The sequence below is a fragment of the Ambystoma mexicanum genome, chromosome 6p (assembly GCF_040938575.1).
Source record: "Ambystoma mexicanum isolate Mex_15411 chromosome 6p, UKY_AmexF1_1, whole genome shotgun sequence".
Lineage (NCBI taxonomy): Eukaryota > Metazoa > Chordata > Amphibia > Caudata > Ambystomatidae > Ambystoma > Ambystoma mexicanum.
The window spans coordinates 1,493,086,674-1,493,104,243 of NC_090935.1; positions in this window are offsets into that span (position 1 = coordinate 1,493,086,674).

Below are 17,570 nucleotides of genomic sequence, written 5' to 3' on the forward strand. Positions count from 1 at the left end.
TGGAACGGATGGAGCCGATGGAATGGACTGAGCAGATGTAACTGATTGAGCGAGTGGAACACACAGAGCAGATGGAACGAATGAAGTGGATGTAACGGATGGAACGGATGGAGCGGATGGAACTGATGAAGCGGATGGAACGGATGAGCGGATGAAATGGATGGAGCGGATGGAACAGATGGAGCGAGTGGAACGGATTGAGCTGATGTAACTGATGGAGTGAGTGGAACACACAGAACGGATGGAACAGATGGAGCAGATGGAACAGATGGAGCGGATGGAACAGATGGAGCAGATGAACGGATGGAGCAGATGGAACGGATGGAGCTGACAGAACAGATGGAGCGGATGGGACCGATGGAGCGGATGGAACAGATGGAGCGGAATCGAACAGATGGAGTGAATGGAACAGATGGAGTGGATGGAAGTGATTGAGCAGATTTAACTAATGGAGTGAGTGGAACACACAGAGCAGATAGAACTGATGAAGAGGATGAAATGGATGAAGCAGACGGAACGGATGAATCGGATTGGAACAGATGAAGCGGATGGAGCAGATGGAGCGGATGGAATGGACCGAACGGAAGAAGCGGATGAAGCGGATAGAGCGGATGAAGCGGATAGAGCGGATGAAGTGGATGAAGCAGATCGAGTGGATGAAGCGGATGGAACGGATATAGCAGATGGAGAGGATGGAGCAAATGGAACAGATTGAGCAGATGTAACTGATGGAGTGAGTGGAACACACTGAGCGGATGGAACGGATGAAGCAGATGAAATGGATAAGCGGATAAAACGGATGAAGCGGATGCAACGGATGGAACGGATGGAGCGGATGGAACAGATGGAGCGGATGGAACAGATGGAGCGGACGGAGCGGATGGAACAGATGGAGCGGATGGAACAGATGGAGCGGATGAAACAGATGGAACAGAGGGAACAGATGGAGTGGATGGAGTGAATGGAGCGGATGGAGCAGATGTAACTGATGGAGTGAGTGGAACACACAAAACGGATTGAATGAACAGGAAGGATGGATCGGATGGAACACACTAAACAGATGGGTAGGATGAAATGGATCTATGAAATGGATAGACTAGTTTATATGGATAAGGACTAAATTATGGAATGGATGAATGGAAAAACTAGTAAATTAAATGATGAGCCAGACGAAATGTATGAACAGACGCAGTGAATGAATGGGCAGAGTGAATAAAATGGATAGAATAAATGATACAGATGGAATGCTCGACCTCTAGCACTTTACTGACAACCACCATATCACAATACCACGCTTACTCTCTCCTATACACCACCACTCAACTAGAACACAGCGATACTATGACATATTCGGTATAGCTGTTCTCATACTAACACCTGCCACATACTCCTCATCACCCTAATTAAACACAGCTAGCTGAGCACACACTGCAAGCTTAAGCGTTCTCCTCAGGCCTAACGCAGCCAGAAATCAGTGTGGGTGTCTACCCCCAGCAGTGGCGGCTGCTATCATAGGGTGGCAGGGCGCCGCCCCCCCTCACTTTGCCCAGAAAGCAGAAGCAGTATAAAGATCATTCAGAAGAAGTTCTTTCTTCCAAATTGTGTCCAATTATAAAACTACAACGGCCTGGCCGCCACAGCGGGACGCGTCCCACTTTACTCTGAATTTCACTATATTAGAGTGCGTGGAGCTCGTAGCTCCACGCACTCACGTAAGCCATTTAATTAGGAGGCTGGCGGGACGCTTGGATGGTGGCCCCGCCAGTATAATATGTGTGCAAACAGCGCACCGAAGAAGATTCCCTCCCTGCTGCTTAGATACAGTAATGTCATTGGCTGGCGAACAGCCAATGACGTTACTGTAGATGCAGGTGATGGCGCAGGGTCGGTGGGTGTGTGCGCCTGCGCCAAGTTCACACTTCAGAGTCTTTTGTTTTCAATTCTTTCCATGAGCTGACAGTGGTCCCATCGACGAGACTGCCGCCAGCCCAGCACAGCCGGACATTGCGGCTTGCTGGTGGTAAGTAGTAGCACCCCGCTCCTGGCCGCCCTGAGTGACTGTTGAGGTTGTGTAACACTGCCCAAACCATCAGCACTGAAAGACGTGTAGGGCCTACACGTCTTTCAGTGCACTGCTGACTGTTGGGCCGTGTACGCGTAGCATTGATGCAACTTGGGGCCTTGTGGGAGGCCCAAGGCCCGGGCCCACTGCCTGGGACATCGTGATTCCTTAGGCGCAGGCTCCCCCGCGGCTAAGGCAGGTAACTGGATGCCGTTATTGTTATTTTCATTTTATTTATTTAATAATTCATGCCTCGCGCACATCCGAATAGTCATTTCAACTTTGGTTAAAAAAAAAAGTAAACTGAAATTGTGTCTGCGTGCTGTCCGTACGGCACCATTCTCGATTTTGTACGGAAGTGTCCGCTTTGAGTTAAGAAAAGTCAATAGAATATGTTTTCCAATTTGGCGCAAGAGAAGACGTTCTTCTTGTGCCAGCCCTTGACGAGTGCTTATCACAAGGGGTGGAAACAGTGCCAGACACAGGCATGTACAATTCGTTAAACTAGGATGAGAGGTGCCCAGTTTCATTTTAGCCTTTTTTTCTGCACCTCGTGAGTGAGTGGTGTCCTCCAAGTAAGACACGTAATAACTGATTAGGAGTGGCAATGGCTATGGGTGGCGGTCCATGTATGCCCTTTCAATGCTTGTCCTCTGGGTTACTTCTCAGTTACAACCATGGCAGCTCGGTGGGTTCATGTAAATGCTGCAGAGATCTGCATTCCACAGGTCTTGATGAAGCCTATACGAAGTTACATCTTTTTCAATGTTGTGCAGACACTGGGCACCTTTCAGTGCATTTAAAAGTTGTCTGAATAGAATTGTTTTAGAAACGTGTTGTATTGTTCCCCACAAAATGTGCAATGTTCGCGGTGTTGGGTTTAGCTCTCTCGCTTTCTCACTTCTCTCTCCCTCGCACTGCTTTCCTCCAGTCCCTACTGGCACCATAGTGCCCTGCAGGGTTCCTCCTCTATTTTCACTTCTGGTAGCAGTGACTTACGTAATAGTGGTATTTGTTACTGTCGATCCTTGTCATGTGTAACTGTTGGTACCTTCCCCTCGTTGGGCCGTGGTACTAAATGAGATTCTTTGCTTTGGAGCTCTCCGGGTGTCTTTTATGTTTTAAAAAGCTAGCTGGAAAATGGCAGCTACCTCAGCGTGCTGAGTGCCTGCTATGCAGATCTGCGTTTAACCGTTAGGTTACAGTTTTCAATCAAAAGTGTGATCAACCTCTCATCTTTCGGCTGTCGCTGAAATGAGTACCATCGCAATGTGCACCACGTCCGCTCTACGCAGGGCCAGTGTCATTATTAAAAGCGATGAACATCAATGCCACACATTTAAGGTGCTGAGGAAACACCTGTGCACGTGCATGTGTATGTCATGGGTTGTAAAATCCATACTCTTAAATGGCACGCACACCGAGTCCGTCAGATTGACACCTATGCCACATAAGGAAATTCACCCAGTGCTCAAATTACTTATGAGTACATCGAGGGGGATGAGAAAAAGAGAGAGAAAGAGGGTGTGTGTGTGTATGTGTAAGAGAGAGAGACAGCGAAAGAGAGTGAGGGTGTGAGTGAGAGAGACACGGATAGAGAGATAAAGAGCAAGAGAGAGACCGAGAGAGACAGAGATAGACGGTTCTAGGTCAAAGTTTCGAATGCAAAGGATCCAATGACCAAAGGGTCGAATGAAAAGGACCGAAAACCAAAGGGTCAAATTTTTGTATTTTTTTTTTTTATTTTATCTTTTTGGGGGGGGGGGGGATTGTAGTAAAAACTACTTTTTTCCAAAAACGGAAACCCAAAAAAAATATTAAAAAATAAAAATAAATCAATCCTTTTGTTTTAGGTCAAATTGACTCTCACCTTTGGCATTCAATCCTTTTGAATTCGGTACTTTAACTGGACACCGAGATAGACAGAGCGAGAGAGAGACAGGTAGAGAAAAAGAGTGTTTGTGTGAGAGGGACAGAGAGAGAAAGAGAGAGTGGGAGAAAAAAAGTGTGTGAGAGTGTGAGAAAAAGTGAGACTCATAGAGAGATAGAGTGAGAGAGACAGAGACAGGGAGTGTATGTGAGAGAGAAAGAGACACAGGAAGAGAGAGAGACAGAGTGGGAATGAGATAGAGAGAGGGTGACAGAGAAAGAAAGAGTGAGAAAGAGTGAGAGAGAGAGCGCAAGAGACATAGAGAGAGAGTGAGATTTTGAAACTGTCAAAGGTCACTCAACATCCAACGGAAGAGCTGGGATTTGATTTCACAATAGCTAGTACAAGCAAAAGGCCATTTACCCGTCATTGAACCGGGTAATTTATCTGTTTTGCAACAAATGCGGATGCAGAAATCCACATTGCAGAACTACACAATTTTCACAAAAACTCTAAAGTTGTGGAGGATGGCAAATCTTTCATGTTAGGACTCGGGAGATTAGGGAGAGACAGGCTGTGCGCAACCAGTTGTGTATCTGTCAAGCTTCAGTCCATGAAGGATGGAGACCTGGTAGTACACAAACTGCACAAAACACATCCACACAAGAGCAGACCCTGGGGTGCGCCGCTTCTGGGGAGCAGTGTTCTTGGACGTTGTATCACACACCGATGCAATGACGCTGGACAAAGCGCTGACTGTCCTTGTATCCATTCGGGACACGTAGGATTCGCCAGGATGTGAGTTATACTGCCAGCTTCAGCTTTCCACTTGGACTTAACTTTCAGAAAATGCCTAAAATCCCACCTTAGTAAGAGGATGAACTCATGTGAATGCTTGACAAACATATGTTTCCATCATTACTGACTATATAATGAATTACTTTATGCATACACCATAGTGCCAGCTATTCTCAATACAAGCTGCTGTAAAATACACCATCACACTTGCACACGTAAGAATAATGTACCACCATTAGTATGTAATACCTAATGCTTTTTTCATATTTCGGTGGGTTTTTTGGACAGTAAATTGCACATTTTGTAGGCCATTTTTCCTTGGGGGATGCACGCGCTCACTCAAAAATTCACCCTGGGAAATGTACGCCCCACCAACTTTCAAACTCACCAGCCGCCACTGACCCCCAGAATGAACACATATACCTGACCTCCCAACCACCACACCTACCACTAAGAAGCAGCTATCATGCAACTGCCACACCGGATGCACACATATCCGGTGCACCCACGCACCTTATGACCCTCTCTCTCTCAACTGAATTGAACTACGGTTCCCGAGAGCGTTCAACCTACCAGCGCTTTGAGATCATACCGATGATGCATAAGGTGCTATATAAATGCAAAATAACATAACATAACATAACAATATCAAAGCCTCCACAATAATTACTCTTCTGGATGACCTCAACTTAGGCCTTCGTGACATAAAGGACCTGCAGGCCACCTTGCTAGCTAAAGCACTAGAAACCCTAGGATTCACACACCGCAGCACCAAACCCACTCATACAAAGGGCTGCACTCTAGATTGGATCGCCGACATCAATTTTCAAGTCGCGATGGGCCCTAAAACCCCATGCCCTTGGACTGACGACCACATCCTCCATTTCACCATTCCAAAACTATCTAAACCCAAACCCACCTCCAGGCCACTACCAGCAGCAGTGGCACGCAGCTCTCGAAAGCTCACCAAAGAAAACATCTTGCCTTGGCTGGACACCCCATGCCTGAAGACCCCATTTACTTCTGACCCTAAGTCACTAGTAGACATCTACACAGCTACCCTAGCCACAGCAGTGAACACCATTGCCCCCCTAGTTCCCAGGAAGGCCAAACCTGTAAGGCACTCCAACTCATGTTTCACCCCTGACCTCCAAGAACTGCACAACCTTAAACGACAAGCGGCAAATGCTACAAATCATCCATTATAACTGCCAAAGCTAATTCCTTCAACACCAGAATACTCAACGCCAAATCTGACACAAGAGAGATGTTCTCCATCTTCAGGAAATTGTAAACTCTGTCTACTCCTCCCCCACCCTCACCAACGATGAGTTTTGGTGCTCGGATATCCTAAGGGAAATGCTAAATAGAATCGACATACTGAACAAGAAAATGTTTAATCACCCAGCTAAATGCCACAAGGTTCCCACGGCCTGCGCTGCAAGGCTGACACCTAACTCCCCTAATACCTGCTACCCCCCCGTTCAATTTTACAGACTCATCAGTAGCCAAAGCCTTAAAAATTATCAAAAGTCTCAAACCCTAAAAAGGTAAAGGGGATATTTGCCAAGCCACCCTCATCAAGGAGTGTGCATAAATACTTGCCCCTATCATCAACTCCAGTCACACCAAGTAAACGCCATTGCCTCGTCAGCAGCCATGCAACAAAAGTCTGAAATGCTGCCAGACCTTTCTCTCTAGAAACAGCTGCCTAACTGTGGCACAGGCTATCGTCGGCTTCAAGTTAGACTACTGCAATGTCCTCTTTGCAGGAACCTCATCCAGCAATGTCAAAAAACTCCAAACTATTCTAAACAACACCCTTCGAGTAGCATTAAACATCCCAAGAAGAGGGCACATCTCTGATGCCAGAAAAGAGGCAAACTGGCTGCGTATCCAAGCTTGCATAACATGCAAAACGCTCTCTATCACCCACAAGTGCTTATCCAACACATGCCCCCCTTATCTCTATCAGAAACTTACCAGGGCCTACTCAACAAGACCCACCAGGACACCATACACTGACCGCCTACTCCTTCCCAAGGTAAAATGGACGAAAGCAGGCAGCTGTAGCTTTCCCTCCTTAGCAGCCAAAAAGTGAAACTCCCTTCCCCCTTCACTGACAGCAGAGAAATCCTACTGGGTATTCCGAAAAGCACTTTGCTGATCTTTAACTAAGCAGTGGGGGCTCCTTCACGCCCACAAATACAGTATCTGTAACATAATGTAATGATGTATTTGTATGAAAGCACCACAATTCACATGGTTATCAGGTAATATTATCCCCACCAAAAATATTGCCATATATATCGTTGTCGGGAACGGCCATAGGTGATATTTTTAGTGGGGATAATATTTGGGGGTTTTGGGAGCAGGGGTTGCGGGGGTGTCCCCCGCTCCCTTTAAAATAATATGGGGGTTGCAGGGGTGTCCCCCGCAGGTTCCATGCCTTAATACCGCCGCAAAAATATGGCGATATTTTTGCGGGCATATTAACACATGGAACCTTCACATGTACTTGCTACAGCGCCTCGATGCCTCAGGGTTGTTTACACGCTATACAAAATAAATAAATAAATAAATAAAGAACAACCACTCTAGTAATGGCTAAAGAAGAAGGGAGGCAAGTTGGTACTTGGGTGTCCCCCTTGTGCACTACCGATGCTATGGACATAGCCTGCGGTATAAAAATTACACAATTGTTGGTAGAATACGTCCACTGCCACCAGTCATAACTAGGAGATTGACAAAAAAAATCACAGGAGTAGAGAGAAGGGGGATACTAGGTATCCCTTTGGCTTTTTTTAAATTTTTTAATTTTATTGATTCAGCTGATGTTACTCAACTTTTCAATAACTAAAATAAAAGCAAGGTTAACATTTCAATGTTAGCTTATCAATCCTTAAGTCAAATCATTTGATATAAAACATAGTTTAAAAAAAAGCTAATAAAACAAACAAAATAATCATCATTGTAATACAGTAAAAATACGGTTGCTTTGTATGATATGAGTAAAACACTCTTATATACATTCATTTTCTTTAGGTGCCTTCTAATTATGTTATATTGTTATTACCTTTCCATCAAATTACACATCAACTATCTTGAGTATTTATAACTTGCTTCACCTCCATTAGATTTAAGGCGTTAAGGAAGTTTGATGTGGTAATACGAATAGTCATATTTGGGGAGGCCACAATAAAGGCCCATCTAGATTCCGACATTATGTTTCCAATTTGATGGATATTGTGATGATGGTGTTTTTTTCTCAGATCCATGAGTGCTATACGGTCCATGATTAAATGTTCCAGGGTTTCTTTGACCGACACGTTTGAGCAAAAGTGACAGAAATTGTCTTCAGATTTTATTTGTTTGCGCTGAGCCATAACATCGCGTGTAGGCCACAGATTCATCTGTAGTCGCAGAAGGACACTTCTGATCTGTGGAGATGGAGCTTTACACAAGTATGGCTCAGTATCTCCAATTATCTTTTCACCAAACCAGGAGTTGTTAAAATGTTTCTATTTGAGACATGATAGTCTTGTTTCAATCCAGTCCTGCAGATATATTATAAGCTTAGCTCTACCTGGATTTGAGATCAGGATGTCAACTGTTACATCTGCTTTGGCCAGAATTTCAAAAATATATTTAGTCCACCTCTTTACAAACGCATGTGTAGAAGTTAACATATAATTCGACAGGGTGGCGAAAACGGTGTCATCTTTCGTATACAATAGGCATTTCCGAAACAGCGCGCATATCTGCCAATGCTATTTAGCTACCAAGGAGGTGAGTCCCAGCTCATACCGCAGCCATGTCCAGGAGTGCACTGTGGGAGATTTAGAGTTTGTCTCCAAAATTTGGCCTCCAGCTTGTCAAAAAAAGGAGTTGATATGATTTATTTTGTATATAGGCCATATAGTAATATTGGAGTGGTTTTTTGTCGCCAGAACATAATGGATGCATTAATTGAGAATTTGCCAAATTTATGAATGATGAGCCTTGTCTGCGATATGGCTGATGTCACTTTGTTTTCAATTATTCTCTGTTGTGATTCAATGGTTGGTGAACCATCAAACAATAGAACCAAATACACATAATTTGGAACAATGTCCAAGTTTACACTCTTGGTTTTCCACTCCATTCTATTACTGTAAGTTACTTTTGGAGCATACATTACAATTTGTGACTTTTTTAAGTTGATGATTAATTAATTGCTATCAAAATAGACATTAAGCGCTGTTAATAGTTTCGAGTCTGCAAAGATGTTCACAAAAGCGTCTCTCACATCATGAATAAAGAAGTTAAAGAGGGCTGAAGCAAGAATACAGCCTTGCTTCAGCTCTCTTGCTGTCCGAATAGCCGTTGATAGCAGTGCCATTAGAGAGAGTCTAATTTGTACTGATGTAGACGAATGCAACGCAATTATTATGTCACATATAAATGTAGGGCATTTGGCATTTATTAGCTTCTTCATACATTTCACTCTTGAAACAGAGTCAAAAGCAGCATGTAAATCAATGAATGCAAAATAAAGAGGGGTCTTGGTGAAATGAGCTTGAGCTTTAAGGGCACTGAAGGTGGTGTGTGACAATCTATGAATAGTAGTTACTTGAGGATACAGAAAAAGAAACTTAAAGGAGGATCCTAAGGGTCCCCAGCAACACTGCCCATAAGGAGCTGTGTGCTGCAGTAGCAAAAACACAGATGCATTTAAGAGCTATGGAGCAGACAGACTCCATAGTACAGGTAGAATGCAAAGAATAGAGTTCCAAAAGGCAGAGCCCACAAGAAGGAACGAGTGGAAAAATGCTCAACTCATTCAGGATGGAAAGAAAAAGTCCCGAAGTCCAGCAAAAAGTGTGGAGGGTCTCACTAAGAGACGAGATGATGAATACAAATGATAAATCTCCCTCTCAGAGTCACCCCTCCTCCTATCGCACATACCTACCGCTAAAAATGCCAAGCAAACTATTATAGACCAGGTACCTGTCGATGTTGATCTATCCACCAAAATACAAACAACTCTAACTACCACACGTGTGTCCCTCTCTGTACCTCCGAAACAACGATAAAAAATAACACTCAAATACCCCAAATGACGCAACTATACAATCGCTTGTGCTATGTGGAGCTCCCTTCTACTGGGGTCTGCCTCTTATTATGCACCTCTCCTGCTCTACCTCATAGCGTGGTACATGCTAAAATCTAATACTACCATGGCCGATCATCCTCCTACTTTGAGGATGCGTCCTAAATGCCATAAAATACAATCCCTCCCCCACCATTTGCATGCAGCCACAATGCAGCGCGTTCTGCCATGGTTACACTCACGTCCTAGGGATCCTTGAGTCCCCTCAGCACCAAGCCTCCCATATAAGCTCACACTCCCTCTGAGCATGGGTGGCTCTTGGGACCAGGCAGACCTTCGTGAGCTTGGCGTTGCAGGGCCTCCTCAGTGATGTGCATAGATCAGGTCTGCTGTTGCCAGACACGCGCCCCCAGGGAGGTCGCCCGGAATACCATCAGTTGACCAAGAGGACAGAGGATCTCGCTGAGACCTCCAAAAATGTACAAGGGGGCTACCCGTAGCTCGTAATAAATAGTTACCACAATTAGTCCAAACAGGCGCGCACAAGGGGCAAGAAGAAAATGCTGTTTATTACAGCTGGGTGAACACAAATCAAACAGAATATTGTAACCAAACTGGTTGATGAGAGCTAACAAACCGGCATACAGCAAACAACTTTTTATATTGCTAATGCGATGTTCATGGTAGTGGAAACGGTTGCGCTTCAAACATCACATCTTTGCGGTTCCCGAAAAGCTTAGTGGCTAAAATACATCATACCCCTATAGCTATGCATACGTTAGTAGAACATTATTAGATCAAACAGATCTGCCTTCTCTTACCTCATCCCCACCCCATGTGACTCCACATTGATTCCTACTCCTTCCGCAAACAGTTTGCAATTAGTAAAAAAAGAAGTTTGCTGACCTATGGTTCTTTGTTAACCTGCCATTGGTCAGCACCATGGCTGAAGGAAAAAAGGAGACAACCTGAACTTGTGGGAAGAAAGACATTCACAGGGCATCTGCAGGATAGCGACCTTCACAAACATTGTAGTGGACACTCAGAGGGTTGGTTACCTCTCAGGGACACAGGAGCTTACCGTCTTGTTGGTTCTTCGAGAAGCGCGACTTCTTGCTGGCCAAAGAGCAATTAAGACTGCCGTGGTGTTATGTGAGTGTTTTCTTGGGATCTGGTCGACTTCCCCATCTCCCACAAGCAGCCATGGGACTGGCTCGCCAACCTTGATTACATCACCCAGTGCTGTCTCAGCGACTATGCTCTGCGGGAGACGAGCAACCTGAGTTCAGCTTTCCCCCTCCCTTGACCATTGTGCATGTGCCATGTGTTTGGTATGGGCCTTCCGAGTGAAACCCAACCTGTAGCATACAGTGTTCTTACCTATGGTTACCTCCTTTCTCACACTTGCACAAACTAGTTCATTGTGTTGATATCATAGACAGGGTATCCTCCTTTCCTTGTTCCATTCCAGGCCTGATTAGATGGTTAACTACAGCTCCTAGAGTGCTCTTGTTCTCCTTTGAGTGGCGTCGCAGCCCATCCTGGTTATTACCTCAGCTGGTAGGTGCGTCCCCCTGTCTGGCGCTGAATCAGCACCTTCATTACAGGCTGATCCTTTATTTTGGTTTAAAACCATAAAAGTGCAAATACAGTAACAAATACAATATTAAATAACATTTCATGCAAAATCATCACTCTAAATCCCATGATATAATTAACAAATACCATCAAAATAAAAACTATTTCATACAATTATATCCTATATGTCAATGGTGTTATTTACCACTACATGACAGGAAGACCTCTCAGGGAGCATTTATGCATATGACACCGACTTAATTAGTAGGGCGAGATTTCATCATTTACCACTAAGAGCTTTTACTGGTATATGGGGGGTACACTACAAGGAGAAAAAAAAAGCTTTCCTTGTTCTGCTAGCTGTTTTTTCTTTTGTCCAGCCTATACACATACTATAGGAGGTTGATTTACCTGATACTGGTTTTATCAATGTCGTCTCGCATTGTGATATTTAATAAGAGAAGACACCCACTTAGCTGGTTGGGTTCAACAAACATTATCTTAGGCAGGCCCAAAAAAACAGGAAACATCATCTAACGCTTGTTCTTTCGTTCGTTCGTTCGTTCGTTCGTTCGTTCGTTCGTTCGTGCATACGTTCATTCGTTCGTTTGTTTGTTCATTCGTTCGTTACTGCTTTATTTCTTTATTTTTGACCATAAAAGCCAACATATTAAAACTCATCACATTTAATACAAAGTGTCGTCTTGAGATATCAAAACATGGAAACACATCATACAAAAGATAAAATCAAGGGTAATAACAGGGATTTTGAAAGATAAAATCATGACCAAACATCATTTATCATGATCCTACAAATAATAATTGTAATTAAACAACAATTACGATCCCAAAGTGCAAGTGTTCTTGAAAGTGCACGTTAGTTCAAGGAATACGAAGTAGTAGCAGCATTTTCCACCTTCAGGCTGGTGATAAACAGAAGATAGTTATTTAGCAGCTCTTGAGTTCATAAAGTGCAACTGTGCCTAGAGTGCATGTTAATTCAGTGGCTACAAAATAATAGCAGAATTTTCCAAACTCCTTCAAAGAGATATTTTAAACAGCAGCAGAAACTCACAGAATGCCTAGCGATACGTGTTGGATAAAAAAAAAAACAGAAGCAGAATGTCATATATACCGGAAGTTCCTTATGACTAGAGCTAGCGTGAGGGTAAGGCCATAGACCAATTCCATAGATGTAAAATTATTTTACACATTTTGCCCTCCTTCGCCATGCCCTAAGCAAAAACCACCCTGTGGTGAAAATAGCAAGATGATCTTTGGCTGCAAGGCAGAGTGTTACGGCCTCGGCAGCAGTAGAAACAGAATATTGAACAAAAAAGAGGCATTAATGATCCCTTTCTCCAGGCTGCATAGTACAGGCAAAAAAGCAGAAAATTAACCAGATCTTCCTTAGGACTTGCCATTCCACCTGGACCTCACAGTAGCGGAGCTTAATGAAAAAGGCTTCTCATTGCTTTGGGGGACATTAGGTCCAGGTACTCTTTGTAGCCCTGTTTCTGTTTCATAGTCCAGTATCTACTGAATTAGGATGAGATCTGAATTTCCCTTCCAATCTCTGCTTCACTTTTGTTCGTAAGAGCACGCCACACACTGCCTTTTGAGCTGGCATTAATTGCAGCCAGGTTAGTCCAGAGTCCTGGAAGGCCAAGAGCTGAAAGTTCCTTTTTTAGGAGCAATAGCCAAGGAAGGCTCAACGCTCCTTCCTGCGCTATTATATCCTCTACGGTCCCTCTATATTTAAGCAGCTTTGAGTTATTCCAAAGCCTTAGCCAGAAAAGGACTGGTTTTGCCCTGCATATTTTTCCAACAGACTGCAAGTCCAGCTCAAGTAATACCTGCAGGTTTGGGGCAGGGGTTGGTAGACCCAATAGATTTTTCAAAAATCTATTTTCGGTCACTACCAAGTTAGAAAGATTGCCCCAGTCCCATAGCTCAGCACCATAGGTTACAGCTTGCTGTACCTGTGCCTTATAAGCCTCCTGGGCTAAAGATACAGCCCCATTACCATGGTCTCTGGAAAAATTGGCCATTGCACCACTATGGGCCTCATTATGATACAGGCATGGCTACCACCGGTATTCATTTTTTTTCGGCGCCGAGCAATTGCCAATTACCGGGTCATCACGGCCTTGCTGGACCCAGTATTTGCCCATTCCTGGGCACTGGAAAAAATTCTTCCCCATTCCCATTTGATTCCCATAGGTCTCAATGGGAATGGGGAGGTCGGATGCACTGGCACCGTTTATAACGGTGCTGGTGCTTCCGACATGCTGTGCTCGCGGGTGCTTTTCATTCCGCCAGGTCAGACCTGGTGGAATGAAAGGCACCTGCAAGCACAACTTGGAGTTTGCCGGTCCGGATACGACGGTACCTGCATGCTTACCGGTACCATTGTATCCAGACCGGCAAGCTCGTAATGAGGCCCATATCTACTTAGGGTCAATGTCAGATTCTGCTCTCCCCATGTGCAGTCCTCATGAATTCTTAGGCTCAGGTAGTTGTATGATTTAATCTGTTCAATTTGTGCTCTGCCTAGAGCTAGTTTGATTCTGACAGTTTTTACCGCTCTTTTCCCTCTGAGAGCCATGGCCTTGGTTTTTTTAATGTTTATTGTCAGGTCATTTTGGCTACTGAAGCCCACAAAAATGTCCAGCTGGCGGCGCAGCCCACCAGGAGTCAAGATAGGTGAAAGAGTAGAGAGGCCAGGACACAGCTTTGGCGCACCCCCATCTCAACATTCACTCTTCTGAACAGAGCCGCATTTAGCCCACATTGATTTTTCGTACCATTGTCCTGGTGTAGTATCCTTATAGAATTTAGAAGGTTTTTGCGAATACCCAGATCCATCCAAGTTGACCACAGCCTAGTCCTCAGTACAGTATCGAAAGCCATCTTTAAATCAATAAAGACGGCATAGATGGTTTTTTCGCAAGAGAACATACTTGTTGCACATCAATCGCAACCTCGAGCATTGGTCCAACGTACTGATACCTCTTTGAAACCCCGCCTGCAAATGATTCAGCGCACCCGTCTTGCCAACCTAGGTCGTGACCAAATCATTAAATTGTAATAATTAAAACAAATCAATATTGATGTATTTTTTCTTATTGTGCTATGTATGTTTTGTATAGCTTTGTGTTTTCATGAACAAGCTATATTCTGAAATAAAATTGAGCTAGATATATCACAGAAAAAAAATAAAACATAATCGTATAAAGTTATGACTCAAAATATTTTTTTCAATGGTTCCAAGTCCTATTCTTTTTTTTGTTTTGATTCAGCTTTATTTTGTCTGTACACCATAAAAGCAGAGCGATCAAACATATAAAAGCATGATCAAAACAGCACACATAATATTTTAGAGAAGTCATTAAAAACAATTGAGGTAGATTTCAGTTATTGCACACAATTTCAATAACATTTGAATTCTCATTCATCTTAATTCATAGTTATGAATGTGTCACAGAGGAGCGTCGTTAGTATTTACACCGTAAAGAGAACCATTGTGTTAGCAGTTTTTGACAAAGCTGTCCCTTCTTTTGAAGGCAAAGAGTATCTAGAGACTGCATAAAAGGTCTTGAAAGACAAGCATTCTTTCATTGCAATAAGAGCCTCTTTACTACTGCTAATCACCTGTGGAATTAATAACAGCTTCAACCATTTAGTTCTCAAGTTCTTATAGAGAGGGCAGAACAGCATAAAATGAAGCTCATCACAATGTGCAGACAACCCTTTCCCCCAGTGTCTCGTGAATATCACCAATGGGAGAATACCCAAGTGAAATTTTGTGAACAATGCTTTCTTCTTTCTTCCCACTGGGTAATCAAGGTATAGCTCCATAGCCATGTCACCCTTACATACCATATAACTAGCAGATAATCTGCCCGTATAACAAGTATCCAGTCTTGTCCCTGTGACCCAAGCGTAGAATTTTGTCTTTAACATATTTTTCGATTGGGGATGTATACTCAGAGGGTCAAACCACAGAGAATTAAGATCTAACACCAAAAGGAGTGGCTTAACATACCTCGGCCATGGTAGAAGCTTTACACCATCCAATGATAAAATGTCCACAAAACCCACTGTTTGCCTTAAGTTCTGCAGAGGACCAGACCAGATTTTTTAAACATCTTCTTGGCCCCCCGCGCTAGAACTGGGGCATGTAGAAATAAAGTATCAGGTGATGTTGAAACCGGGTTTCAACATCACCTGATACTTGATTTCTACATGCTTAGGTTCTAGCAGCATTGGGGACGATGGAGGGCTGGCTGAGGGGCTAAGAAGATGTTTAAAAAATGTGTTCTCTATTGTCTGTAGAGAAGCAACTGATATATGCCCCCATAATTCTGCACCATAGACTATGGCTGGGACTGCCTGTGTCCTATAAACCACCATTGCTGAAGACACTGACTTACCTCCAAGATGAGCTGAGAAGGAGGACACTGCACCATCTTGTCTAGTCGCTGTTAGATTACTTTTTCCAGCTGTTTGGCCCATTTCAAATCTTTCGCTAATTATATCCCCAGATACTCAAAACTCTGCACAGAAGCTAGTGGGGAGTTATTCAAGGGAAATGTTAGTTCGGCCCTGGACAGAGCCGTAGGGGGGCAACACACCATAGTGTTCGTTTTTACTAAGTTAATAGTCAGGTTTTTGGCCAAAACCAAAGCAACTCGAAAAACATCAATTGATGTTGGAGGTCCTTCTGGCTTTTAGCCAGGAGCTCAGTGTCATCGGCAAATAGCAGAAGGCTCCATTTAACAGAACCCAATCTTGATGAATCCAATGCTGAGACCAACATATCGGCAGCAAGACTGTTAATGTACAAAAGATATAAAATAGGGGCCAGGTCACAGCTCTGTCTTACCCCTATGTTGACTGCCAATGGGTTTGTTAGTTCACCCCCTGTGTTCCAGCCCAGAACCAAAAGGCCTGGAGGTGGAGTGGCCCTGATATTTCCTGAGTGGGTCCATGCTTCTGTCATTCCTACTTGGGACTATTCCTCCTTTGAATGCCTGGTCTGCAGGCTCTCTTTCTCTCCTGGCCTCTCTCTGACTGTGGCCACCATCTACAGGCTACCTGGTCAGATCACCCTCTTCCTCTCAGAATGGGTTAACCTCTCCTCTTCTCTCATTGACTCTATCTCTCAAATGCTCCTCCTCTGAGAACTCGACATCCATCTGGATGCTTCTAATCCCTCCACCAGGCTCTTCCGCAACATTTGCGACTCTCTCTCCCTCTCCATTCTACCCTCTGGTCCGCCACACTCTGCCGGAAACACCTTGGATGTTCTTATCTCCTTATACATCCCCCTTTCTACTCCTCTCTCTTGGACTGACCACTTTCTGCTCTCCTCCCATCTGAAAGTACCATTAGCAACACCAGATGCGTGTTTTGGCCTTGTTGGCCCCTCAGTGAGGTGAAGCTGAGCCTCTCTAAGGCACAGAGAGCAAGGGGTCCAAGTCTCCCCGCAACCCCCCCGCCCACTTCCCCTCAACCTAATCTATACCCTTACCCAACCCATATATATATTTAATTAACTTTAACTAAAAAAAAGGTTAAATAAATTTGATTAAATGTTTTAGGTCAAATGTTTTTAGGTCAATTATGCCAATACCCCCTGTGTAACTTAGGGTGAAATCCCAAGTTTTACAAATCTAAAAGTGAGTGTGAGAGCCCCTCTACTTAGAACGAACATCGGTCAAATACCCTGTTCTATGGAATTTCTTCCATGCTTCAGAGCCTACAATCACATTTTAGCTCACTGCACCCTTCAGATAGAAGAAATGACCATATGCATATCAGTCTTTGTCCCACCCACAAGGGCAGTCCAGCACCAAAATTCCCAGGCAATTCTCCTCTGAACAAGCGTACCATCAGCAACCCCAGACACATGTTTTCGGCCTTGTTGGGCATCCTCAGTGAGGTGATGCCAAGCCTCTCTAAGGCACAGTGATCAGGGAGTCCACATCTGGATAACCCCAAGTTTTACAAAACTACAAGGGAGTATGGGATTCCCCTCTACTGAGAAGCTGAGAACGAACATGGATCAAATCCCGTTCTATGCAATTTCTTCCACTCATAAGGGCCTACAACCACGTTTTATCTCACTGCACTCTTCATAGAGGATCAATATCAATTTGTATATC